Below are 27336 nucleotides of genomic sequence, written 5' to 3' on the forward strand. Positions count from 1 at the left end.
TTTATGTTTAAAAATCATTTTTATTAAAGCAGCAAACAAAAACACCAAGATACAGCAATACTCTTCCATTTACATAGTAAGAAACAAGAAATAAAGAGGACCCAAAAATAACACAACTCCTCCCCCATCCCTCCTAAGCCCCCTCTTGTTTCCCCAACCCCCTAAACCAGTGTTTCCCCCTTGAAAGCACAAAATGCATATTCTATGGTACTCAAAAAAGTTCAATAAGTAACTGCAAGCTCTTAAAGAAAGAGTTCTCCTGAAATCATCTGCCAGGGCAACTGTCAAGCCCTGCCTCTCCAGCCACACCTGAAAAAGAAGGAGAGATTGCCTTCATTGAGGAGTAGGGTCAGCACCCTCCAGCTAGGACAATAGCATTGCTTTAATGCCAAAGAGAATCACTTTGCAGAGAAATCCAGGAGGAAAGGATCTGTGCAGATATAATATCCAAAATGCGTAAGTGGGTACCAGGTCACTGTACAGTCCCAATAATCCTCTTAAGGCAGCGATGACCAAGTGTCAAAAGCAGACGATCACAGAACAATGTGAAAACATATATCCCAGCGTCGCTGAAGGCCATATGCACTTAGGATAGGCGGCACTAGCTGTTTTGGTCACTTGAAACTCCTGTTACAGAGAAACATGCAGCTGCAGGGTGAATTTGTAAAGCACCTCTGTTTGGTTTCATGTTTTTTTGTGTGTGTGTGTGTGTGTGTTTGACTCGTCTTAACCTCTTCTAATGCAGTATGCCTTGAGTATCTGAAGCACCTGTTTTTTTGTGTAGAATTATGTCTTTACATTTCAATCTCCAGGTTAGTCTTTACCATGAGTGTATGCTTCCATTTCTGTCTATGAGATTACAAAACAGCAGGTTAATTGCAACAGTTTTTATGTTATATAGCAAAACAGCTGGTCGATTATAATAGTGTTTATGCCATATGGTATCTTTTATTGTGTTGCCCTTATGTTCATATTCCCTGTGATGTATGTATAGATATACTGCCTATATCCTTTTTTTAAAAACATTTTTATTTTAGAACGTCAAACATAACATTTAATTTACATAATTATAGAGTTAGACTGTGAGAAAAATGCTAACTGATATCTGGTGTGATCATTCACCTTAACCTTACGGAGTAGCTACAAGAAGGACTTTTACTGCCTGGAAACCACTTAGGGGTAGGCAGGTTGAGAGCAGTTCTCAACACGTGCTAAAAACCAGAGGGCCTAATCCTACAGAAGGAGGTGTCAGTACCAGGGGCGTAGCCAGACCTTAGAGTGGGAGGGGGCCAGAGCCCGAGGTTGGGGGCACATTTTGAGTCCCCAACCCCCGCCAGCCGAAGCCTTCTTCAGTGCCATCTCCTGCGCAGCCGCGTTCCTGCCCTGCTCTTCTTGCTCCTCCTGTCCTGTGCACACTGACACTCCTCAGTTTCATGTAAAGGAGTGTCAGCGTGCACAGGACAGGAGGAGCAAGAAGAGCAGGGCAGGAACGCTGTGCTGGAGACGGCGCTGAAGAAGGCTTCGGCTGGCAGTGGTTGGGGACCCCCACCAGCCAAACCATGGCCCCGGACATAATTTCCAGGGGCCCAGGCCTCCATGACCCCCCGTAGCTACGCCCATGGTCAGTGCAGGAAATTCTACCGCATGTCATAGGAGAATGTGACAAGACATGGACAAACAGATGCTAGACTACATACTACAGTGCACGCACACACACTATTGGGAAAAGTGTGTACTGTTTGCAAATGGTGTTGTTTTGTTTGTTAATGACATGGCATACATCATTCACATTTCCTATGTCACTACAAACAACAGATAAAGCATACAAAGATATCCAATTACTGTGTGTACGTGATGTATTGTGTTGTAATTAAACGAGGATAAGCCTCTAATGCTAAGGAAAGCTCCTTTGTTAGTCACCCAACTTAAGGGAGCCACCTTTCATTCATCATAGGCTGAAAAACCTCTTAGATGTTACAATCTCAGACTTGAACCTGATTGTTATCTTAAAGGTTCTAAGATGCACTTATCTCAACAGGTGTAGTCGTGATTCACCAGCCACGGCCCGACTTCGGCCCGAGTTTCATGACTGCCTCAGGGTCCGTGGTGCCACCCGACTATGTCCGACTTCGGCCCAAGTTTCGTTGACTGCCTCAGGGTCCGTGGTGCCACCCGACTATGTCCAAAGCTGTGATTCACTTAGTGCTGCAGTTCCTTCCATGGATAATTGGATATCTTCGTATTCTTTATCGTGAACAGATATTGATGATAATCCAAGCCTTAATTTGATATTTAGAGTTACTACAAACAACAGTCTCATCTCTAGTCTAGATTCCCTCAAAATGTTTATTATAATCATAGCAATTTCAGTCTCAGTTCTACTGCAACTCATGTTTGGAAGAAATCCATATCGTGGAGGCTGTTACGGTTCTTAATAACCACAGCTGAACAGATTTCCAGTGGGCCTGTGAGCTAATGCAATCTGCTGGCAGGGTTGACCAAACCTTTCTGTGGATAAGGTACGCTGCTCTATTGATTTTTTGGGAATATAGCTACAGGATATCCTTTTATTATGTAATGTGGAAACAGAGTTGCTGCAGTGAACTTGGAGCACTTCAGGGCTGATGCCTTATAGTCATTTTATTTACCTAAGCACAGGTGATTACAGTTGGATATATTAAGTACTTCTTGAGCTACAGCAAAAATAGCAGCACTTTAGCATCGTGAACCTCTTATTTCTGGGAATGCTGTAGCACTTTAACATTACAAGTTCTTAAGCATTTCTGGGGGCCACTTCAGCTGGTTGCTGAGTTCCTGTTTGTAGACGCTGACTGGTTAGACAAAAATTCCAAAGCTTGCCAGAAACATCCCACCTTCAGAGTTTGATCCCTTCAAACCCTTGAGCTGGAAAGAGGAACTACTCCCAGCAACAGATGCATGAAGTCAGAAAAAACTGCAGGGGAAAGGATGTGCTGTCCTTTTTTTATAGATCACTAGAGGCACAGAGATTTTTTCATAAGGCAGGATTCCAGATTATTCCAGAGCACTTGATATCACACCACATGTCCCCAACCCCCGTCCCTCTAAAGTCCTTTTGATCCCCAAAGGTACACTAAATAATTATGTCTAAATATCCCTCTTTGAAAATACAAATAGAGGTTGGAAAAACCCTTATATACTGTTAGGTAAGGAACTCATTATAGCAGTCAGTGTAAATATAGGCTCTTGTCTAAGTGATTTCTCCTCTCTCCCCTGCCCTCCCCTCCATGTCCAGCGATTCTTCCATCCCTTCCGTGTCCCGCGATTCTGTCCTCCCCTCCATTTCCAGTGATTCTCTTCTGTCCTGCCGTCCCTTCCGTGTCCCATGATTCTGTCCTCCCCTCCATCTCCAGCGATTCTCTTCCCTGCCCTCCCCTCCGTAACCCAGGATTCTGGCTTCCCCTCCATGTCCAGCGATTCTCCTCTGCCCTGCCCTCCCATCTGTGTCCTGCGATTCTCTCCTTTTGTCCCATCCCATCCATGTCCATTGATTCTCCTCTGCCCTGCCCTCCCCTCCCCTCCATGTCAAGTGATTGTCCTGTGCCCTGCCCTCCCATCCATGTCCCGCGATTCTCCCCTTCCCTCCCCTCCCCTCCATGTCCTGCGATTTTGGCCTCCCCTCCATGTCCAGCGATTCTCCTCTGCCCTGCCCTCCCCTCCCATCCGTGTCCCGCGATTGTCCCCTCGCCTCCCATCCCATCGAAATCCAGCGATTCCCTTCTGCCCTGCCCTACCATCCCATCCATGTGCAGCGATTGTCCTGTGCCCTGCCCTCCCATCCCATCCATGTACCACATTAAAAATAGTCTTAATGTGCGTGAAAGTCCCACATTAAAAGGTGCTAATCCTATTTTTAAAGCATTTTAGTAAAGTATTGATAACAGATCTAACAATACCCTAAGGAGGATGGGCCACAGATAGAGTTGAATCAGTTATTAATTTATCCCATCTTTGATAAATTTTATAGCAGTGTTCTGTTGCAACTACACTCTTCTTGTGTATGCCCAAGTTGTAGTAGTCAAGATGAGGAATCACTATAGCTTGAAATTATTTTATTTAGCTTTGCTCACACCTTTTTCAGTAGGTAACTCAAGATGAGTTACATTCAGGTAGACTGGATACTTCCCTGTCCCTAGTAACATAGTAACATAGTAGATGACGGCAGAAAAAGACCTGCACGGTCCATCCAGTCTGCCCAACAAGATAACTCATATTTGCTGCTTTTTGTGTATACCCTACTTTGATTTGTACCTATGCTCTTCAGGGCACAGACCGTATAAGTCTGCCCAGCACTATCCTCACCTCCCCAGCCCTGCCTCCCAACCCCGGCTCTGGCACAGACCGTACAAGTCTGTCCAGCACTATCCCCGCCTCCCAACCACCAGTCCCGCTTCCCACCACCGGCTCTGGCACAGACCGTATAAGTCTATACAGCCCTATCCCCGCCTCCCAACCCTGAAAGATTCACAATCTAATTTTGTACCTGAGGCATTAGAGGGTTAAGTGACTTGCCCAAGATCACAAGGAGCAACAGTGGGATTTGAACTGGGCATTTCTGGATGTCAATCCCATTGCTCTAAACCATTAGGCTACTCATCCATAACTTATTTGAGATCTGCTTCTGAAAGAAAAGATTGTAATTGATACGTGTGACGGGGAGCTCAATTTATTAGGAACTCACGGGTATATGCCCTCTTGCTTGTGTAAGTGCAGAGAAATTAGCAGATGTGTAAGCATCCCTAAGCACTATTCTATGAGGGTACATGTAAGAGGCATAGGGGTGAATTCTATATATGGTGCTGAAAAAGCACTATTCTATAAGCCACGCTTAAAGTTAGGCATGGTTTATAGAATAGTGCTTATGCTCGGGGATCGCATCTAGCTTTAGGCATAACCAACTGAAATGTGATGCAATGTACATGCTTAAATTGGGCACATATCCCCCATATTCTATAACAATGTGTGTAAATGCTGAGAACACCCCTATTCCACCCATGACCCTCCCATTTTCATATCCCTTATTTTTTTTTTACTCACACGTAAAACTTAGGCGCAGATCCCGCACCTAAATTTACTTGTGTAAATTCTAATTAAATCTAATTTATCTACTATAATAAAACGCACCCTCAACGTTCTGAGGACACTGAAGTCACTGAAGTCACTCAGACTCCCAGAACGGTTCGTGGATTCATGGTGGTGAAGCCACCCCACAGACCCGTGCCCCGCCCTCGCGTCAAACGTCATGATGTCGAGGGCGTAAAAAAAAATTTCACTAAATGGATCGCACCCATGCACGGGGAGGAGGAGTAGGGAAACACGCTCCGCGTGTTTCCCTACTCCTCCCCCTGCCGACCCACCCGCGGAAAGGGAAACCACCTCCAAAGCTCCGGAGTCCACAGTTCCGACATCCAACCCCCCCCCCCCCCCCCGCCTGCGCATAAGCCCCGCCCACATAATGGTAGACCCGACCCGACCCCCCCCCCCAAACCTGCAGGTCAAAAGAAGGAGGTCCAACACCCCCCGCAACAACCCCCTACTAAGCCACCCACCTTCGCGTTGCTTTGCCGGCGGGGGACCCGAAACCCCGCCAGCACAAGTCCTGTCTGCTGACTACGGCGTCATCTTCGGCATTGCTAGCCTGTGCAGGCAGCCAGGGCTTCTGTGCATCTGACGTCCTGCACGTGCAGGACGTCAGACGCACAGAACCCCGCCCTGCACAAGCTAGCAACGCCAAAGATCGCTGGAGGAGTCTGACTCACTCAGCACACACACAGGACTTCTGCTGGCGGGATTTTGGGTCCCCCGCCAGCAAAACTACGCGACGGTGGGTGCGATGGCCACGGTGGGTGGGATGGCGGCGGCCGGGTGCATCGCCGTGGGTGGGATGGCGGCTGGAGGGGGGGGGCATCGCGCGTAGGAGGCGCTTCATTACTTTTTCTTCTTAAAAGCAGGATCCTCCCTCCCCCCCCAAAACTGAACCATACAACACACACACACACACACACACACACACACACTCTCTCATCCTCATCTGGTACCGCTTCCTTACCCCCCCCCCCCCCACACTTACTCACTCACTCTCATTTGGCCACACTTCCTCAACGCCCCCCCAACACACACACACTCTCATCTGCCAGCGCTTCCTGAAACCCCTGCCCCCCCACACACTCACTCATCTGGCTGTGGTTCCTGACCCCCCCCCCCCCACACACACACTCTCTCATTTAGCCACACTTCAACGCCCCCCCCCCAACACACACACACACACTCTCTCTCTCATCTGGCAGCGCTTCCTGAAATCCCTGCCCCCCACATACAAACTCACTCACTCATGTGGCAACCCCCCCCCACCACACACACACACACACAGTCTCTCATATCGCACTGCTTCCTGAACCCCCCCCCCCCCCCCACACACACATACTCTCGCTCATCTGGCAGCGCTTCCTGAAGCCCCCCCACCACACACACACACACTCATGTGGAAACACTTGATAAACCGCCCCCCCACACACTCACTCACTCATCTCGCACCACTTACATACCCCCCACACACCCCTCTTCTTCCAAGCTGAAACCCCCAACACACACACCCCCACAACACCCCCACACACTCTTTCTCACTCTGATCTGCCAGCGCTTCCTGAACCCCCCTCCCCCCACATACACTCTTTCTCTCTCATCTGCCAGCGCTTCCTGAAACCCCGTACACACACACACAGACACTCACTCTCTCTCATCTGGCAGCGCTTCCTGAACCCCCCCCCCCCAACACACACACACTCTCACTCATCTCGCAGCGCTTCCTGAAACCCCATACACACACACTCACTCTCTCTCTCATCTGCCAGTGCTTCCTGAACCCCCTGCCCTCCCCCCCCCCACACACACTCACTCAGTCATCTGGCATCGCTTCCTGAACCCCCCCCCCCCACACACACACACTCTCTCACTCGCATCTGGTAGCGCTTCCTGAACCCCCCGCACCCCTCTTCTTCCAACCTGACCCCCCCAACACATCTCCCCTCCCCCTCCTCCAGCACACCAATTGCTTGGGTGCAGTGGCGGGAATCTCAGACACCACAGACAGAGGGGAGGGGGCCTGACACCAGAGAGACACAGGAAGGGAGGTATCTCTGTCACACACACACTCTCTCTCTCACATACAATGTCTTTCTGACTCTCACTCTCACACACTCTGTCTCACACTGTATCACATTCACTCTCTATGTGTCACACAGTCACTCACACACTCACTTGGTCTCATACACTCACTCTCACAGAGAATCTGTGTCTCACACACACACTCTCTCTCTCTCACACACACACACACACACACACTCTCTCTCTCTCACACTGTGTCTCACATACGCACTTGCACACACTCTCATTCTCACACACACACTCTCTCACAGACACACTCACACCCAGACTCACTCTCTCTCTCACACACACACTCACACTTTCACTCTGTCTCTCACACAGTCACTCTCACATACACTCTCCCAAACATACACACTCCGAGGAAAACCTTGCTAGCGCCCGTTTCATTTGTGTCAGAAACGGGCCTTTTTTACTAGTTACTAATAATTGCTTGTTAAAAAGCCAATCATTGGCACTTATTGACTCATTATTCAAGTAAATTGTGTACGTAAACTGGGCACGTGCCTAAGTTTGCATACATAATTTTTGGTGATGGGGATAGCATGCAACTGCCTGGGGAGAGTAGATGTGGGCAGAGCAAGGAGTTTGGATGAAAACAGGAGATGGGATGATGTAAAAAAGTTAAAGCCAATTAGGTTAGCCTCTGTTTCCCCTTACCTGCACAGCCGTCATTCAGGTACATACAAAACAAAGCAAACAAACCTATGAGCTGCTGTATCCATATTGTCGTTCCTTATTGTTGGTAGCATTTGTATTTAATCTCGCTTATATTTTCAAACATGCCAGCTTGTGCAGCATATGGATGTTCTCAGAGGAAGTATAATAATGGAGTAACTTTTCATAGGTAGAGTAGTAATTTGTTCTAAATCATAATCAGTGTGTCATTTGGAGGGGCTGATTTTAGGGACACCGTAGCATGTGTTATAATCATGCAGAGATTTTTTTCTCCTGGTAAAGGGCTACTAAAACAGACATCATGTTGTGAGAATCAGGCGCTGAACCTTTAAAGTTTCTATTTATTTATTTATTTATTTACTTACTTATTAATGACATTTATATCCCATATCAAACATGAATTATGTTGAAACCTGTGAACATTTAAAATCTTTTTTTTTTGCCCTACCTAGATCAAACGAAAAAGATGGCATATGGGAACTTGCTCCTTTTGTTTTGTGGATTGCAGTAGTATATTATAGAAATGCACTGGATGTTTTTTATTAATACTGTGTAAAAGACAGATATTGAATAATGAGGGCAGAGCTACCTTCATGCAGAAGTCCAGAGTCAGTCTAAATGTGCCAGTGTTGTTCAGTTGAGCACACTATTAGCTGCTAAGTTCATACAAAGTTTAATATGTTAGTATGTTCAGTCGTAAATAAATCTGTTGGTTCAGGCTATTTGCTATGTGAATATTCCATCACAGTTTTATTATTGCTACCAAGTATTACATATTAAGGGCATTTGCTTTAAACTTTGTTTTAATTAATTTATCCAGTCCTTGCGTGCACATGGTTTTGCTTTTTAAACTCAAAGGTGAATCCTAAGGGTGGTGGAACAATTAGGTATAAACTGTGCTGTTTCTGACTTATTTTGGACTGCTTTGGGTCCTACTGATTATACATCTGCTGTCTTGAACTTTGAAAGATGGAAATATAAGTTTTGGTTGTACTCTGTAGAAGTTATTGTTTATTTTTGCAATGTGTGTATGTATGCTTGTTTTGGTGTGTGCATGTGATAATATTTGAATAACTGTCTATACTTATGGCTATGATTGCAGCATCATTAAAGGACAGACTTTTAAATGCCCAGTTGCGTATATATACTAATCTCAACTTTGTTAAATGTTTTGGACATATCCATTTATTTTCTCCCGTGATATAACTAATTGTTATTATTCTGTCTCACAATATTTTCAAATGTAAGCCACATTGAACATGACTTTGCTTGGGATAATGTGTGATATAAATGTAAAAAAAAAATCCTTTATCCTCCATCTTTTAAGACACTGCTTATCTAGCTGGATGGTGATTGCACAAGGAAAGCAAGTTTGGTCCAGTGAAGTCTAACTCAAAATAACCCGTTCCTTAGCTGGGCCCTAGTATTACCGTATTGAAAATGTGAAAACAAAAAAAACAGCACCACGGGCCTTTAAAAATGGAACACAGTTCTTTAATGAATGAGCCTTGACAAAAAGACCCGACACGGGCCGTGTTTCGGTGACTAGCACCTGCGTCAGGGGTCACAGTGATGATGTGGAAAACTTGGGGAATAACTCGAATATATTCCTCTACAATATATTATTCCTTACCCCACGTCTCATACCCCCTTACCCCTGATGCAGGTGCTAGTCACCGAAACACGGCCCGTGTCGGGTCTTTTTGTCAAGACTCATTCATTAAAGAACTGTGTTCCATTTTTAAAGGCCCGTGGTGCTGTTTTTTTTGTTTGGACTTTAGTTTGTACTTCGTTCCCTCTCTTTTGTTATATCCGTATTGAAAATGTGACCATAAGATGCCTCTCTGGCTATGTTCCAGTAATAAATTAAGGGCCCTGTTTGCTAAGATGAGCTAGTGTTTTTAGTGTGCGCTAAAAATGAGCATGTGCCAATGCTAGAGAGACCCATAGGAATATATGGGTGTCTCTAGCATTTGCATGCACTAATTTTTAAACTACAGTGCAGTTTGGTATACAGGGCCCTAAATGATTAACTGGCTTTCTTGAAAGGATTATATAAACTTTGGATGCATGACTAGGGACACAAACATACACTTATTTATTCAATATTACAATTGCTCATGTACAGCCACAAAACAACCTTTTAGGGCGGATAGTGTTCACAATGAGCTCCTTTTATTATTGACCATAAAGAGAAAAGAGTTTTGAGTTTTGGCACAGTATAAGACATCACAAGAACAAAATATAAGAAAAACAATGGACTACATTGAGGGGCTTATAGCCCATTTAATTAGGTTTAAACAAAAGAGATCTGCATGAAACATGGGTGAGACATAGGCAGCATTCCATGTTACATGTGTCACTTACAGAACATTGTAAGTTATGTGTGCTGTTGCTGTATTTAGGCAGCCACAGTTACACCAGGACTATGGCTGATGAAACTAGGTGCCCCTAGTTGTAAGGTGCACCAATATCGGGTTATGCTATTATTTTCTAATGGCATCTTGGCACCCAGCTGCCATTATAGAAAAGCTGCTCACAGAGAGCAAAGGGGGTCAGAGCTGCATCAGAGCACCCACTTATAGAATTGCCCCTCTAGTACACATTTTGAAGTATTTCTTTTCACTGCCATGGAGACGTGACTATCCTTAGCTAATTTAGAATCGGTAATTCTAATAGAGCAGCAGGCTGAGAACCAGAGAAATGGAAAGATCAAGGTCAGAGAGTTATGAGGAAAGAAGTGAAGAAGAGAGAATGTCTGGTCACCGTCTTAGTGTCTATGGAGTGGAGGAGCAGCTTAATGGTTAGAGCTGTGGGCTGAGTGTACACTGCAGCTTTTGTGATCTTGTGCAAGTCATATAACCCTCCATTGCCTCAAGTACAAACTTAGGCCCTCATGATCAAAAGCAAACTCTGGCGCTAGAGGCTGTTAACTCCATACTAGCGCCAGAGTTTGCAGCCGATCCATGATCAGAGCCCTCGAGCACCTGAAACAGCGCACTCGAGGGCTCTCAGCGCAAGTAGCATGCAAATGCATGCTAAACAGTGCTTCTAGCGCAATTAGCTTGCAAATGCATGCTAATTGGCGCTTAACGCATTCATCCCCAATGATCAGCGACCAGCGCGCCAAAGATTGGGTCGCTGGCCGCAGCAAAATCAACGCCAGCTCTGAGCTGGCGTTAGAGTTTGCGGATCATTGGGGAGGAATGGTGAGCCCCGTCCAGCATGCAGTTGCATTCTGGCAAGCCCCCCTTCCCCCCCAAGGCAAACGCGAACGGGGGGCTGGAGGTCTGGTGGACCTCCGGTCCCCCCGACGATCCCCCCCCATGATCTCCTACTGTGATCCAGCGACGAGGGGGGGTGGGGGCTGGAGGTCCGGTGGACCTCCAGCCCACCCCAAATCCTCCCCCCAGCGTTGTCCTTCGATTCCCTGGTGGTCCGTGGTGTGCTGTGATGTCATGCCAGACCCCTCCCGACCCCCTCCCGGCCCCCCTACCTTTTATTGGAGGAGGGACGCAGCCTGCCTGCCTCCCTCCTCTTCCAGTCAGTCGAAGCCCAAAATGGCGGCGCCCAGCACTGCCCACTGCATCCTGGGATGCACTGGGCGGGGCTACAGACCATGTAAGGGAGCGATTCCCTTACATGGTCTGTAGCCCCGCCCAGCGCATCCCAGGATGCAATTGGCGGGGCTGGGCGCTGCCATTTTGGGCCTCGACTGACTGGAAGAGGAGGGAGGCAGGCAGGCTGCGTCCCTCCTCCAACAAAAGGTAGGGGGGCCGGGAGGGGGCCGGCACGACGTCACAGCACACCACGGACCACCAGGGAATCGAAGGACAACGCTGGGGGGAGGATTTGGGGAGGGCTGGAGGTCCACTGGACCTCCAGCCCCCACCCCCCCTCGTCGATGGATCACAGTAGGAGATCCTTTGGCCGGAGGCGGCCAATCAACGATTTCTGGGGGTTTCGGGGGCTGGAGACCCACCGATCCTCCAGCCCCCCCCCCCCCGTCGGTGGGTGGGAGGGTGGGAGAGGGTTTGGCCAGCGGCGGCCACAACGTTTTCTGGGGGTTTGGGGGGGGCCTCGTTGTTCAGGCCTTGGGGCAGGCTGTTTGACAGGTTTGGGCTTTTGACAGCCCAGACCTGTCAAACAAGTGCGGGAGGATTGTGCTGAGCGCATGCTCGGCACAATTCTCCCGCACTTTAAACATGATAATCAAAGATAATAGCGCTGCTTAGATTTGCATGCATTATCTTTGATCATCGATGCAGAAAAGCCCTGCGCTGTCCCGGCGCTATTTTTAGGGCGCTGTTTGGAACAGTGCAGGGCTTTTGATCATCTGCCCCTTAGATTGCAAGCCCTCCAGGGACAGGAAGCTATCTGCTGTACCTGAATGTAACTCACCCTTACCTACTACTGAAAAAAGCCTGAGCTTAATCCCAAGTCTCTTCCCTTTCTACAGCACAAACCACCTCTGCACTTCCATCTAGTGACAATTGATGGCATTGCACAGTACTGTTAATGTTCATAGAATTTGTTTATTTTTTCCCTTTCACCATTAGGTAACTTTTCTGCAACACTTCTTCAAATATCTCACTTCAGCCTGGAATAAAGCACTGGCAAGACACACATGCTGCTGATAAAACCCGCAGAGGAGAAATCAGGTGGATGTTTCTCTTGGTGTTTTTGTTTTTTTTCTTCTTTTTGTAAAAGAGTTGGCAGTGGAGGATAGTGGCTAAGAGTTTAATGTTTTACTATCCTGAGAGGAGGTGGCTGTTCAGGCTTAGATGTGCCTAGTGCTTGATGAGAGGGAGCCAGCCTTTTTGTACTATAGGAAAGACTGTGAAAGGAGAATTACAGAGAAGTTGTTAGACCCTTAGGGCCAGATGCACTAAACGAGCCATTAACGAGCAAGTAGTAAACCGTGGCATGCACTAAAGGCTTCTTCGAGCCATTTTCCGATCACGGTAGCAGCTAACGAAAACGGAATGCAGATGATCCAAAGGCTATTGTAATGAGCTGCATTACCGTTGCAAGGCTATTATAATGAGATGCACTACCATTTTCCGATCCCCATACCGTGGAAAACCTAACAGGAGGTCTACACCTCTCGTTGGGGCAAAGGAAAGAATCGGAAGAAAAAAATGTTATCAGGGACGCCCTTTTTGGACATCCTTCACCTGAACCCTTCCCCCTCCCCACTCCAAAGATGTTCTTTTTGGACGTCCTTCACTTAATAATAAAAACCCCAACCAACCAGGTGCTCGTCCTTCATGCAAAACAACAAAACAAAAAAAAGGACATTGTACTTCTTAATTTTTACTCTCCTTCTTCTTTTTTAAATCTTCCTTTGAGACATTTTTCCCTTCCTCATTGGCAGCTGAAGAGAGGGCTAATGAACGATTGTGAGGCCCCCCCACAGCCTCTCAGCCAATCACAGCGCGTTTAGCTGACACCAGTGAGAGCTAAACGTGCTGTGATTGGCTGAGACAGACCTAGGGGCGGAAGATGGACGGGAGTTGAAGATGTGGATGATGGACGTCGTCAACTGCGCTCTCCTACACTTTTCTTGCCTGGGGTGGGCTCTCAGGGGTGGCGACTGAGCCGGGATCACGGAAGGGAGGAACATCAGAGCCTTCCTGCAGCAGGCCGTGGAGTGGGTGAGCGGCGCGGCATCTTCCTTTTCCTGGGCGACACAGGGAGACGCAGGGACAGCCACAGGCATAGCGAAGGTGCCATAACTTAAAAAAAAAATTTAAAGTCCCTCAAGAGCACTTGGGACACGCAGCTTGTTCTTTTTTTTTTTTTGAGTTGGGTGTTAGGTGCTTTTTGGACGTATTTGGCATGCGCAGAGCAGCCAGCATAACGCTTGGCTGCTCTGTGCATGCTCGACCGGCCGACTGGCTTCTGAGGGAATAGAGAATGCAAGTGAGCTACAACGAGCAGCTCATTTTCATTCCCTTTCCTTGATGCATTCCTGTTGCTTACCGATTCGCTAAGGAATTGGTAAGCAATGGGCATTAACAATTGCTTTAGTGCATGTTCCCCTTAGTTGCTAGAGCCTGAGGTGGCTAAGAGGCTAATTTGCATATCTGCAGAACTTTAACAATTTGCAAACTCTGAAGGACTAAGAACATCATTGAAAGTGTTTTGGCAGCAGTGTTCTACTTCACTGGGAGTGCTGTTGTGCTTTTGCTTCTCACCCCAGTGACCTAGTAACAGTGAATAAAGACCATTACAAGCTGAGCACTGCAATCCAGTGTATTCTTCTGTTTGTTTCATCAGAGTTGAATCCTTAATCCCTCATGGGCCCATAAGCAAAAGTAAACCATTAGTGCCATACTAGCACCCGCATTTACCAGCGCAGAATAATCAGAGGGGTTTAGTGCAGAAAACAACGAGTGCGCCAGGCAGGTAGCATCAGTCGCGTAGCTAGGTGGAGCCACAGGGGCCTGGGCCCCCCAAATTTGCTCTGGGCCCCTGGTTGGCTGTCAGGGGTCCCCAATCCCCGCCAGCTGAAGACTTCGTCCAGCGCTGGTCTGCATCAGTGCCGCCGCATTGCCTGCCCTGCACTTTGTTCCCCTCACATCGAGCACGCTCCTTTCAGTGAAGTTGAGCATGCTCAGTTTCACTAAAAGGAGCATGCCGAACATGAGGGGAAGAGAGAGCAGGGCAGACAATGCGGCACCGGAGACCAGCGCTGGATGAAGTCTTCAGCTGGCGGGGGTTGTGGACCCCTGCCATGGGCTCTGGCCCCCTCCCACCTCGAGGTCTGGCTATGCCCCTGGGTAGCATGCATATGTAGTCAAGCTCATTTAAATGAGGTCATTTTGTATTCCTTCCCAATGATCAGAAAAGAGTGCCTGAAACAAAGGTGCCTTACCACTATAAAAAATAACACCAGGTCTGAGGAGGCGCTGGGGTGTTGTAAGGGAAAATGAAATGGGACTTGATATACCGCCTTTCTGAGGTTTTTGCAGCTACATTCAAAGCGGTTTACATATATTTTTTACCAGGGGCAATGGAGGGTTAAGTGACTTGCCCAGAGAGGATTTCCCATGTTTCTCATGATTCTTTCTGCAAAATCTACTGGTTTTGATTGCTTTTGCAAGCAGAAGGAAGCCCGTGCAAGCTCTTGAGCACTGGTTGTGAGAAACAGCAGACCCGAATGTGAAGTACACATTGGCATTCTTTTCCTGCATCTAAATTTAAAGCGACCATGCTTTAAAAAACCCTAAAATACACATTGACATCTGTTACTTGCATCTAAATATAAGCATCTAGAAAAAAAAAATTAAAAATGCTTTTTTAGGCTGCAAAATAGAGACACCAATGAATGCTTCACATTAGGGTTTTCCAGGTGCATGCACACAGGAGCTGAGCTTACTGCTGAACTCTTCTGTGGATGCGTCAAGCACAGTCCTCCCGCCGAACTCCTTAATGCTCAAAAGTATGAGTTTGCCCATATTTGTATCTCATTAGCTTTGAGCATTAGGACGTTGTTTTTCTACACTGTTCTGGCGGTATTTTTCTGGTGCTATTCAGAATAGTGCCGGAATTTTGATCATCAGCCTGTCAGCCCTAATGGACACGTGGCTGGTTCAAGTTGTAGTGATTACTGGGTATCCCTGTGGGAAAGAAGGAGAAGGAGCAGGGACCCAGAATCATCCTCCTGTCATTGACCATGAAGGCAAATGGAAAATTGAAAGGAGACCCTGGAAAAGAGCTTAGGAGAAGACAAATTAGATGAAAAAGTGAGGCTAGAAACAATGTACGTAGGAAAACTTGGATGTCAGACTGCAAATGTAGAAAAAAAAAACTCAAACAAGTTGAAAAATCCATGCTCCACACATTCCACAAAGGTGAATTATACATGAGTGAGAGGATGGGTGAAGTGTTTATATTAGTGAGTATGTATAATATATAATTGGAGGGATTGTGTGTGAGCAAGTAGTTGTTGTTGTTGGTGGGGTTGCTTTAATGCAGGGGTAGCATGGGAGTCATGAGAAAGGTATGCAAAGAAGCAGTCATGAGCACAGGGGTTTGCATGTGGAGGGTCTTATATGTATTTGTGTGTGTATGGGGGTAAATGAGATCTCCCTAACCCTCTTCAGGCTTTCTCCCCTCCCTCTTTCCTTACCATTCCCTCTTTCTCTCCTTCCCTTTTCCTTTCCTACCTTTTCTCTCTCATACCAGCTTTATATTTCTTCTCACTCTTCCTTCTCTTCTCCTTCTTATCCTTTCCCACCCACCTCCTGCACTTTCCTCCCTTTATGCTTTACAAGAAAGGAATATCCTACAGCAGGATGTGTTCTAGGGACCAATGCAGTATTTGCAATGTTGCCTTTTCATAGGCTGTGGTTGGTTACAGAGAGTAAGACTACTGGAAGATGGAGGAGAGGGAAGGACCCTATGATTTTCATGTTATTTGTCCCAGATCCCATGCACTGATCCCTCTGAGTGGGAGTTCTCCATCTACAGTCCTGCCAGTGGGGGTGCTGTTTCACTATCACATTTTTAATAGCAAGGGGCAGGCAAGTTCTACAGACTCCAGGGAACCTGCCTGTCTCTAGAGATTGAAAACAAAACATTGAAACACCACCCCCTGCTGGTAGCAATGTAGTTGGAGGACAGCCACTCAGCTTAGAGGAAACAGTGGCACCATGATGGCATTTCTATAAAAGAGCGCCTGTTAGGCACCAAGAATGCGCCTATTTAAAGCCTATTCTAATTATGCACCTAATTTTTTTTATAGGATACTAAGGTCCTCATTTTCAAAACACATGGAAGCTTATTTTCAAAGCACTTAGACTTACAAAGTTCCATAGTAACCTATGGAACTTTGTAAGTCTATTTGCTTTGAAAATGAGCCTCAAAGTTTTTAAAGACAGCTTAAAAATTCTGGGAGTCACAATCGACCGAAATCTCACACTTGAAGATCATGTGAAAAATACAGCAAAAAAAATGTTCTACTCAATGTGGAAACTTAAAAGAATCAAACCTTTCTTCCCAAGGGAGGTATTCCACAGCCTAGTACAATCAATGGTGCTAAGCCATCTAGACTACTGCAATGCCATTTATGCTGGATGTAAAGAACAAATCATTAAGAAGCTTCAAACCGCTCAAAATACAGCAGCCAGACTCATATTTGGGGAAAGCGAAATACGAAAGCGCCAAACCCCTAAGAGAGAAACTACACTGGCTCCCACTAAAAGAACGAATTGCATTCAAAGTTTGCACCCTGGTCCATAAAATCGTTCATGGGGAAGCCCCGACCTATATGTCAGACCTTATAGACTTGCCTACCAGGAATGCAAAGAGATCAGCACGCACATTCCTCAATCTCCATTACCCTAACTGCAAAGGACTAAAATATAAATCCACATACGTGACCAGTTTCTCATACATCTGCACGCAGCTATGGAACGCACTACCGAAGGCCATAAAAATAACGCAAGACCTAACTATCTTCCGAAGGCTACTGAAAACAGATCTGTTCAAGAAGGCATACCATAAACACCCATCTTAAACACCAAAAAATAAGACTTTACACGACATAGACATAATTGAAATCTTATCACTTGACTGATTAACCTCCTTACCACTGATGAAAACGCATAACCACTTCAATCTCTATGTTGAATATGGTCTCTCCATAGTCGATGACCTAAAGAATGATACAACCCAATTTTGCACTCAGGAACGTTCATGTATTGCTATAATTTATTCTTCCTTAACATATATACCTGGTCCTGTTTTTCTTACAACCAAGCCACAAGAAGGTGCCCGAACTGACCAGATGACCACCGGAGAGAATCAAGGATCACTTCCCCTTACTCTTCCAGTGGTTATTAACCCCCTCCCACCCTCAAAAAACATCTTTCAAAATTGTTCTGATTAAATCAAGAGTATACATATATTAGGGTTTCCTATAATGTATCCTCTATTGGTTAATTACTTAATTGTAGTTTGCTCTTTCACATGAACCCAATACTAACTGAATGAATAATGAACTTTAAGGAATCTGGACTCCATCCAAGTGCCCAGATAAGTGATCATGTTTTGAATAAGAGATTGATTCTGATTGCAACAGTGGCTTGAACATAATTTTTTTCAAGTGAGTCTACTAAGACTTTGAGGTGCAGCTCATAACAACAGAACCCTGAATAGTGGAACAGGAACCTTTGGTGCTGTGATGGAATAAAAACTTGTACTGAAAGGCAGATATTGCCTGAGTCCAGTGTTGAGCACACAAGTTCAATCTGAGCACCTTATAAAATTTTAAATAATTAAATAAAGGGGTCTTTTACAAAGGTGCGCTAACGTTTTTAGCACATGCTAATGATTAATGCACGCTAAACGCTAGATGTGCCCATAGGAATATATGGGCATTTCTAACATTTAGCACCCACTTATTTTTAGCGTGTGCTTAAAACGCTGGCGTGCCTTTGCAAAAGGGGCCCTCAATGAATAAATATTTTGTTAAACCCTGGAGGAAAGAGACAGGGATGATATGATACAGACATTCAAATATTTTAAAGGTATTAATCTACAATCAAACCTTTTTCCAGAGATGGGAAGGTGGTAGAACTAGAGGACATGAATTGAGTTTGCAGGGGGGACCAATTCAGGAATAATGTCAGGAAGTACTTTTTCACAGAGAGGGAGGTAGATATCTGGAATGCCTTCCTGTGGGAGAAGGTGGAGATGAAAATGGTAACAGAATTCAAAAATAAATGGGATAAACACAAAGGAATCCTGTATAGAAGGCACGGAACCAAACAAACTTAGCAGTGATTAGATGGCAATACCAGTAATTGGGAAGCAAAGCCATTGCTGGGTAGACTTCTATGGTCTGTGCCCTGAAAATGACAAGGACAAATCAAGATCAAGTATACATATGTGGTATCACATCATACCTTATGCTATGAGTTTATCTTGTTGGGCAGACTGGATGGACCAAACAGGTCTTTATCTGCCATCATCTACTATGTTCTATGGAATTTGCCAGGAAAAGAACTTATCAGACTGTATGGGCCTCAGCCCTTTCTGCCATTAGACTCTATGCTTTATTTTACTTCTGGTAGATTTGGGAGAAAGCCTGTCCCATATCAGGTTTAGTAAATATCTTCATAAAATGAGTTTTCTTATGGCAATCTGCAGTTTGTCAAAATAGGTTTTCATTGTAGTTTAAAATTAACACAACAGCAATACTACACTGCTCTCCAGTGGTCACAATTAGAACTTTATTTATTTAAAAACGTGTATTCTGCTCAATCCCAAAATTCTTGGTAGATCACTGTTTAAACATTAGTCTTTCAACAGACTCTGTGACAAACAAACATTAGCCAGTTACAGGTCTAATAAATACTATCTCCTTCATTCATGTTTCCACACTATGATATGTCTGCATGAACAGAAAAAAATGCAATTCAAACTTGTTTCTGATCTTTCTTAGACTTAAGGGCAATTTGTTCCAAAGCAGAGAACCCACAATATAAAAAATTGAATTTTTAAATTCTTCTAATTTTTACTACACGAAAAGAAGGAATATCCAATAATTCCTGATCAGTTGATCTTATTGACCAACTTGGCTGATATACATGAAGTCTGGATGCTAAGATCTTTGAGGCTTGTTCAGTTATTATTTTAAAAACAATGAACATAGAGGGGCATTTTTGATATGATGTCTAAGTCTGATTTTGGATGTTTTGCACAAAACATCCAAAATCTGAACAGGAAAGAAGGTCATTTACAAAAAAGAAAAATGTCTGTTTTTCCCGCTCGAAAATACTGATTTGAACAAGGCTTTGTGATTTGAACATTTTGTTTTTTGGTCCATTAAAAAAAAAAAACACGAGTAGGTGCAAACCATAGAGATTTGTGCCATTGGGATATAGGAGGAGCCAGCATTTTTAGTAAAATGGTCCCCCAGACATCCTAGGAGAGCACTAGGCCACCATAGAGGGCACTCCTGTGCACTTCATTAAAATGCTCCCAGGTACACATCTCACCTTTGCTCCCTTATCTTGTCCTCTGAGCCCTCCAAAGCCCACCCAAAATCCACCGTCCCCCCCACTGTATACCACTACAATAGCCCTTATGGGTGAAGGGGGCACCTATATGTGGGTGCAGTAGGGTTTTGGTGACATTGGGAGGGGTCACAGTTTCCACCACAAGTGTAACAGGTAGAGGGAGATAGGGACCTGAGTCCCCCACTATGTACTGCACTGACCATTACATTACTCCGGTGACCTGCATGCTGCTCTAGTAGACCTGACTTTAACATCTGCAGTTGTCATAGAGACTGGGGGGTTGGGGGGTCAGTGACCACTGGGAGGGTATTGGGGGGGTCACCCCTCACCCCTGATTCCTTCCAGTGGTCATTTAGGGCACCATTTTGTGCCTTATTCGTTCTGAAAACAGGTCTAGACCGAAATGTCTTGGTTTAGTCCTGGTCGTTTTTGTTTTGTTCTATTATGGCTGTAAAACGCCCAAGTGTTCGACGCACCCTAATCCCAACTTTGAAATGCCCCTACATTTCCCCTTGTGATTTGAATGCACTTCTGATGGACATAGAAAAACATCTAAAAATAGGTTTTGAAAATACTGATTTGGACATTTTTGTGAGAAAAACGCCCAAATTCTTCTTTATGACACTTTTTAGATGATTTTTCTCTTTCAAAAATGAGCCCCATAGTTTTATATTGAATTCTGTGTTCGATAGGGAACCAGTACAGACCCTTCAAAACTAGAATTATGTGTTCGTAGCTGTTTCCTCGACTCAGGACCCTAGCCACTGCATCCTGGGCTACCTGTAGGGCTTTAAGATGAGTCTTCTGAATCCTACATGTAGCCCATTGCAATAATAAAAACAAAGTGAAACTAGGCTTTTTACCACTATTTGAAAGATAAAGGGCTTCAGTAAAGGTTTTAAGTGTTGTACCAATCTCAACTTATAGAATACATCCTTGATAATTTTATAAACTTGATCCCTCATCAATAAGTTGGAATCTACAAGAACCCCCAAATTATGCAATTTATGCACAATTGGAATATCCGCATTTCCAAACTTAAAGTTCAAAGGCACATCAGAAGAAACATGTGTAGCAAGTACTAAAATCTTTGTTTTGTTAACATTCAATTTAAGACAATTTAGAACATAAGAGTAGCCATACTGGGTCAGATCAATGGTCCATCTAGCCCAGTATCCTGTTTTCCAAACAGTGGCCAAGCCAGGTCACAAGTAGCTGGCAGAAACCCAAATTGTAGCAACACGCCATACTACAAATCCCAGCAATATATTGAATGTAAGATTAAAGTCAACATATCAAAAGTAGCTTAAACTGAATTAACAGCACTAAAAACTGGTTATCATCCGCATAGAGTCTGAACAGAATGTTAAAACAATTCAACAACTTGCATAACAGTAACAAAAAAAATGTTGAACAACACTGCTGACAAACAAGATCTTTGAAGTACTCTTGTTTTAAACATTTTGAAGCTTGAAACATCCTCCCCCTGTGCAACAAAAAATTGTCAGCTCAGCACTTTTCCTTCAATCCCAATGGATTTCAATCTGTTCAACGAAATTAAATGATTTATCATGTCAAAAGCTGCTGAAACATCCAAAGCTACCAGCAGAAAATGCTGGCCATCATTAAAATCAATATGCACATGATCAAAAAAGGGTAACAATAATGTTTCTGTGTCACGATGTAGTCTAAATCCAAATTGATTGATATCCAATATGTTATGTGTATCTAGAAATTCTAATAACTGATTATACACAATTCATTCCATCACTTTTGCTAAAAAGGTAGCAACGAAATAGGTCTATAATTATCTAACAACTTTTTATCCCCTTTTACATTTTTGTACTAGTGATGTAACCACTGCTTTTTTCAGATCTTCAGGAACTGTCCCTCTCAAAACATCTACATAGTAACATAGTAGATGATGGCAGAAAAAGACCTGCATGGTCCACCAGTCTGCCCAACAAGATAAACTCATATGTGCTACTTTTTGTGTATACCTTACCTTGATTTGTACCTGTCCTTTTCAGGGCATAGACCGTGTAAGTCTGCCCAGCACTATCCCCGCCTCCCAACCACCAGTCCCGCCTCCCACCACCGGCTCTGGCACAGACCGTATAAGTCTGCCCAGCATTATCCCCGCCTCCTATTTTCTATTAATAATAATAGAAAAAACAGGTGCAAAAAAACTGCAGCTACATAGTGTTGATGACATTTCAGTCCACTTGAATATGTAGAAATAAGGGCCATCAAAGAAAGGAAAGGGAAAGGGGAAATGTGATGGGATTTGATATACTGCCTTTCTGTGGTTACAGTTAAAGTGATTTACATATTATATATACAGGTGTGGTAAGTGATCCCTTTTTTCTGAACTAAGTCACAGAGATATTGAATATCTTTCAAAGTCTTTTCTCCCCTCATCAGGTCAGTGAAAAATAGTGCAGTTACACCTTGAAGGAACTATCCTGCAGAGGTTGTGATCCAGAAACTCATCAGCATAACTCTACAAAAACTCAGGAGTGAAGAATCCTGTTGGCCCGCCCACTGATGGCCTCCCATCACTCAGGGCTGGCAGCCAGGCACTTGGATGGAAAAGCCAGCCCATAGCTTATCCCTTAGTACTCCAAGATATCTAACACTAGACGTCTTGGTCAACCCTGCCCAACACTAAATGCTGGTGCTACTGAGGTTCAGGGTGGATCCTTTAACACATGGAGGTTGGGAGCCAAACAGCTACAGTGGCTGAAATGAACTGTAATATATGGGAACCCTGTTTTTTTACTGTTTAAAATACTTATCAAAACTTTGGTTATTAATATCGCAATGATAAACAAAAAGATAGAAGAGAAAGTACATAAGTACATATGTATTGCCATACTGGGACAGACCAAAGGTCCATCAAGCCCAGCATCCTGTTTTCAACAGTGGCCAAACCAGGTCACAAATACCTGTCAAGATCCTGAAAAAGTTCAATACATTTTATGCTGCTTATCCCAGAAATAAGCAGTGGATTTTCCCCAAGTCAATTAAATAATGGTCTATGGACTTTTCCTTTAGGAAGCCGTCCAGATCTTTTTTTAACCACGCTAAGCTAAACGCCTTTACCACATTCTCTGGCAACAAATTCCAGGGTTTAATTACACATTGAGTGAAGAAACATTTTCTCTGATTCATATTAAATGTACTACTTTGTAGCTTCATCACATGCCCCCTAGTCCTAGTATTTTTGGAAAGAGTAAACAAACGATTCACATCTACCCATTCTACTCCACTCATTATTTTATAGACCTCTATCATATCTCCTCTCAGCAGTCTTTTCTCCAACCTGAAGAACCCTAGATGCTTCAGCTTTTCCTCGTAGGGAAGTCATCCCATCCCCTTTATCATTTTTGTCGCCCTTCTCTATACCTTTTCTAATTCCACTATATCTTTTTTGAGGGGCGGTGACCATAATTGAACACAATACTCGAGGTGTGGTCGCACCATGGACCAATACAAAGGCATTATAATGTCCTTATTTTTGTTTTCCTTTCCTAATAATACCTAACATTCTATTTGCTTTCTTAGCCGCCGCAGCACACTGAGCAGAGGGTTTCAACGTATCATCAACAATGATGCTGAGATTCCTTTCTTGGTCGGTGACTCCTAACGTGGAACCTTGCATTATGTAGTTATAGTTTGGCTTCCTCTTTTCCACATGCATCACTTTGCACTTGCTCACATTAAATGTCATCTTCCATTTAGACACCCAGGTGAGGCATATTTTCAAAGCACTTAGTCTTCCAAAGTTCCATAGAAACCTATGGAACTTTGGAAGGCTAAGTGCTTTGAAAATATGCCAGTCGTCCCAGTCTCATAAGGTAATATTTCACAGTCCTCTTGCAATTTAACAACTTTGAATAACTTTGTGTTGTCAGCAAATTTAATTACCTCACTAGTTACTCCCATCTCTAGATCATTTATAAATATGTTAAAAAGCAGCTGTCCCAGCACAGTCCCCTGCATAACCCCGCTATCTACCCTTCTCCATTAAGAATACTGACCATTTAACCCTACTCTCTATTTTCTATCCTTTAACCAGTTTTTTATCCACAATAGGACATTACCTCCTATCCCATGACTCCAGTTTCCTCTGGAGTCTTTCATGAGGTACTTTGTCAAATGCCTTTTGAAAATCCAGATACACAATATCTGGAAACATTTCAATTGCAAGAATCATTTAATGAGAATATAATTAAAGCACCAAGGGCCATTCAAGCTTGGGATAGTCAGGAGTTCTTTAATAATAAACCCTACACAGGCTGTGTTTCGGCATCATGTACCTATATCAGGGGTCAATAAGATAAATTGATATGTCTGAGATTATATCACATAAAAATCTCATAGCTCATATGGTCAGTGGACTGAGGCTGTTTCAAAGTGTATCATGAAAAAAAACAAAAATGTGCCATCTTCATTCACACTAGAAGTACTAACAGTAGGTATAACTTCATCTTGAGTGTGATATTCTGAAAGTGAGCAAGGCTGATCTAGCTCCAGCCATTGATCAATGATATCCGATGACAAATCTCTGCTCAAGTCGTTGATGAGTTGGAACAAAGTTTGAACCCGATCTTGTGTTTCTGTATGTGTTGTATTATTGATGTCTTCTTCATTATGTGAATCTCTATTAGCATCGTCTGTTTGTGCCACGTTGGATCCATGTGTGTTCTGCGTATTAAGCAATACCACTTGTTAACAGACTGCTTGCTAATGAAGCTTCACTGTATTTTGCAGCTCTTATGCTTGCAGACTGCATAAGGCCTTCTCTGGCCTCAGTGGAATCTATCCTCACTGGGCTCTGGTGACGTGTCCCCTGTGAGCACTAGGAGGTTAATTCTCAAAAGGACATCTAACATTAGGCTCCAGGATAAAATGGGCATTCCACCAGCTACTCCATGGGTGCCACAATTTTGGAGAAGGCTTGAGCCCAAAGTAAGGTTTCTCCCCCCCCCCCCCCCCCCCGTGGCGCCACCGTGAACAGGAGTAATTGCAGGATGTTCCTATTGTCTTTGTACCCCCCAGAGAAAATAAGATGGGGGAACAAGGATAGGTGCAAGACTGGGAGTGTTTTTAAAAATGCTTCGGGGGGGGGGGGGGGGGGGGGCAAGATGGCCGACTAAGCACAGGCTAGTACACATCGTTCTTCAGTGCCTGAATTTTGGAGTGGTTTTATGGTGGGGATAACAATGGTTAAACTCAAGGCAAGGTTTGCACTACCCATCTGTGGACTCATCATTGCCTAACCTGGTCCAGCCAGGGCCGCTGAGGGGGGGGGACAGGGGGGACAAAATTCCCAGGGCCTGGGCCTCCAAGCGGGGCCCGGCGCCGAAGTCCCACCCGTCACCGCCACCGGGCCTCTTCCACCCAAACCCCCACCAGCAGAAGTGCTATCTTCTGACTCCGGTGCGCGCGGCCCAAACAGCTGAGAGGAGCACGTCTGTGTGGGCCGCGCACGCCGGAGTCTCAGAAGACAGCACTTCTGCTGGCGGGGGTTTGGGTGGAAGGGGCCCGGTGGCGGTGGCAGGTGGGACTGTGGCGCCGGGCCCCCTCAGGGGGCTATAGAGAACCAATCTTCTATCGGAGTTAGCGCCTTTCAGCGCTCTCCGGCGCAACGACACAAGATTACCCAGAACACAGGAGAAATTGCTTCTGCCGAAGCCAGCGCTATCAGCGTTTTTTCGCCATCACAAACGATCGCAGATAATTTCCCAGTGGCTCAAGGCAATCGTGCCTTGTCATCTGTACGCTATTGCGTCAACATATCGACCCCTGAAGCAGGCGCCTTTGTCAGCGCCGTAACACGGCCCGTGTCGGGTCATTGATCAATAAAGTACTCCTGTTGTCCTAGTTCTGAAGGCCCAGTGTTGCTTCTATTATATCGTAAATGTGACCCCCCTCCCTCCAGAAAGTGCCTCTGCCCCAGGCAGAAGGTGGAAAGATTTCCTGGGGGGGGGGGGGGGGGGTCACTGTAGCAATGGGTGATGGAGCCACTGTCTCTGTGGGAAGAGATGGGGAGTCCTAGCCCTAGTGGGCAGGGTGAGGAGATAAAAGGAGTTGGTATTAGGAGAACGAGGTCTTTGGTTGCCCCCACCTGCCGAGACCCTAAGCACTGAGGGGGAAGTCCTGGAACAGAGGGGGTTATACAGTCTGTGGTGATTGGTGGATGGAATCCCCTGCCCAAGGATAGAGTGTGCCTGAAGTTGGTTCCTCAGTGTGGGGAGCCTTAGGGGAACAAGTGCTGGTGGGAAAGGATACCACAGGCAAGAGAGAAATGGGAGTGGAGGAGCCTCATTCCTGGCAGGATGCTGCCAGTATACAGTAATGACCTTAAGCTCGAATGGGTGAGAGAAAAATGGAACTTTATCTGATTTTGACTTGAGACCTCTATGTGCACCTGGATTGTACATATTAGACTGTGGTTTTCATGAACTTGTTCTGAGCTGTTTGTTTAGTAAAAGAAAATTGAAGTTACTTACCAAGACTGCTGGTCATCTTTTCTGAGAACAAACTCTTGAGTATTCCAGGGAGAAAGAACCCTTTGGCCTGGCCCTGGCCTGTGCCCAGTTCGACTGAAGTACAATCTGTTTTGTGGTCCCAGGTACCTGACCCAGGGAGCTTAGCTGGTGGCCCTGACTGAGAGGTAAACCAGGGTTACATAAAGTTGGAAGGGGGGTAAGACTTATGTTTTCCTTGACCAGGCTCATCTAAGAAATTTCTGAAAGTTAGGAAACCTCCAATCCCGGTATTAGCGTCTTCTCCCATACTGGATATTGTTTTCCGTTGAATAGATTAGTCTCCTATAAATATATGTGACTGGTAGCCTCTGGAAGAAATTTCCTTTATTTTGTTAGTTTGTGGGTTAGGTTTTCCTCGCTCTCCACATCCCTATGCCCCTCCCTCATTTATATCCAAATTCTGAGGATGTTAATGCTAACTATTCCTCTGTTTTCTTTTAGTTTTTTATATTTGCTTTGTCGTTTATTTCCTTGGAGTCGATAGCATTCTCTGTTTTCAAATGTTGTACTTGAGATGTAATTGAAAGAATGCATAAATAAAAAATAATTTCAAAAATGTTCCTGTGCATGTTCAGTTGGTCAGGGGGCAAGAGGAGTGTTTGCAAAAAAAACAAACCAATGAACTAAAAATGAAAAAAGAGAAACCACCCAAAAAAGTTTATCTTCAGAAATATTACAACTGAATGATAAACTGGGACTGGGGTGAAAGCGCAGTCCTCACAGCCGCAATCCTGTTCGGTTTTCTGGATGTCCCTTATGTGCATTCCAATCTCCTACATATTTTCTAGGAATCTCTTATGAGCTAGGCTGGTTTGCAGCTCTTGATGACTACCATTTGATACTGGAGGTTAATACTACTACTACTTGAC

The 27336-nt window shown here is 44.8% G+C and overlaps 1 long non-coding RNA gene across 1 annotated transcript in view; it reads left to right on the forward strand.

Moving 5' to 3' along the window:
* The window catches only part of LOC115461290, a 60999-nt gene that overhangs the window by 32282 nt on the left and 1381 nt on the right, over positions 1-27336 (forward strand). The window contains exon 2 of the long non-coding RNA XR_003940683.1: positions 12438-12539. This is a non-coding gene — a long non-coding RNA (uncharacterized LOC115461290). The remainder of the gene's footprint in view (positions 1-12437; positions 12540-27336) is intronic.

This window comes from Microcaecilia unicolor, chromosome 2, assembly GCF_901765095.1.
Source record: "Microcaecilia unicolor chromosome 2, aMicUni1.1, whole genome shotgun sequence".
Classification (NCBI taxonomy): domain Eukaryota; kingdom Metazoa; phylum Chordata; class Amphibia; order Gymnophiona; family Siphonopidae; genus Microcaecilia; species Microcaecilia unicolor.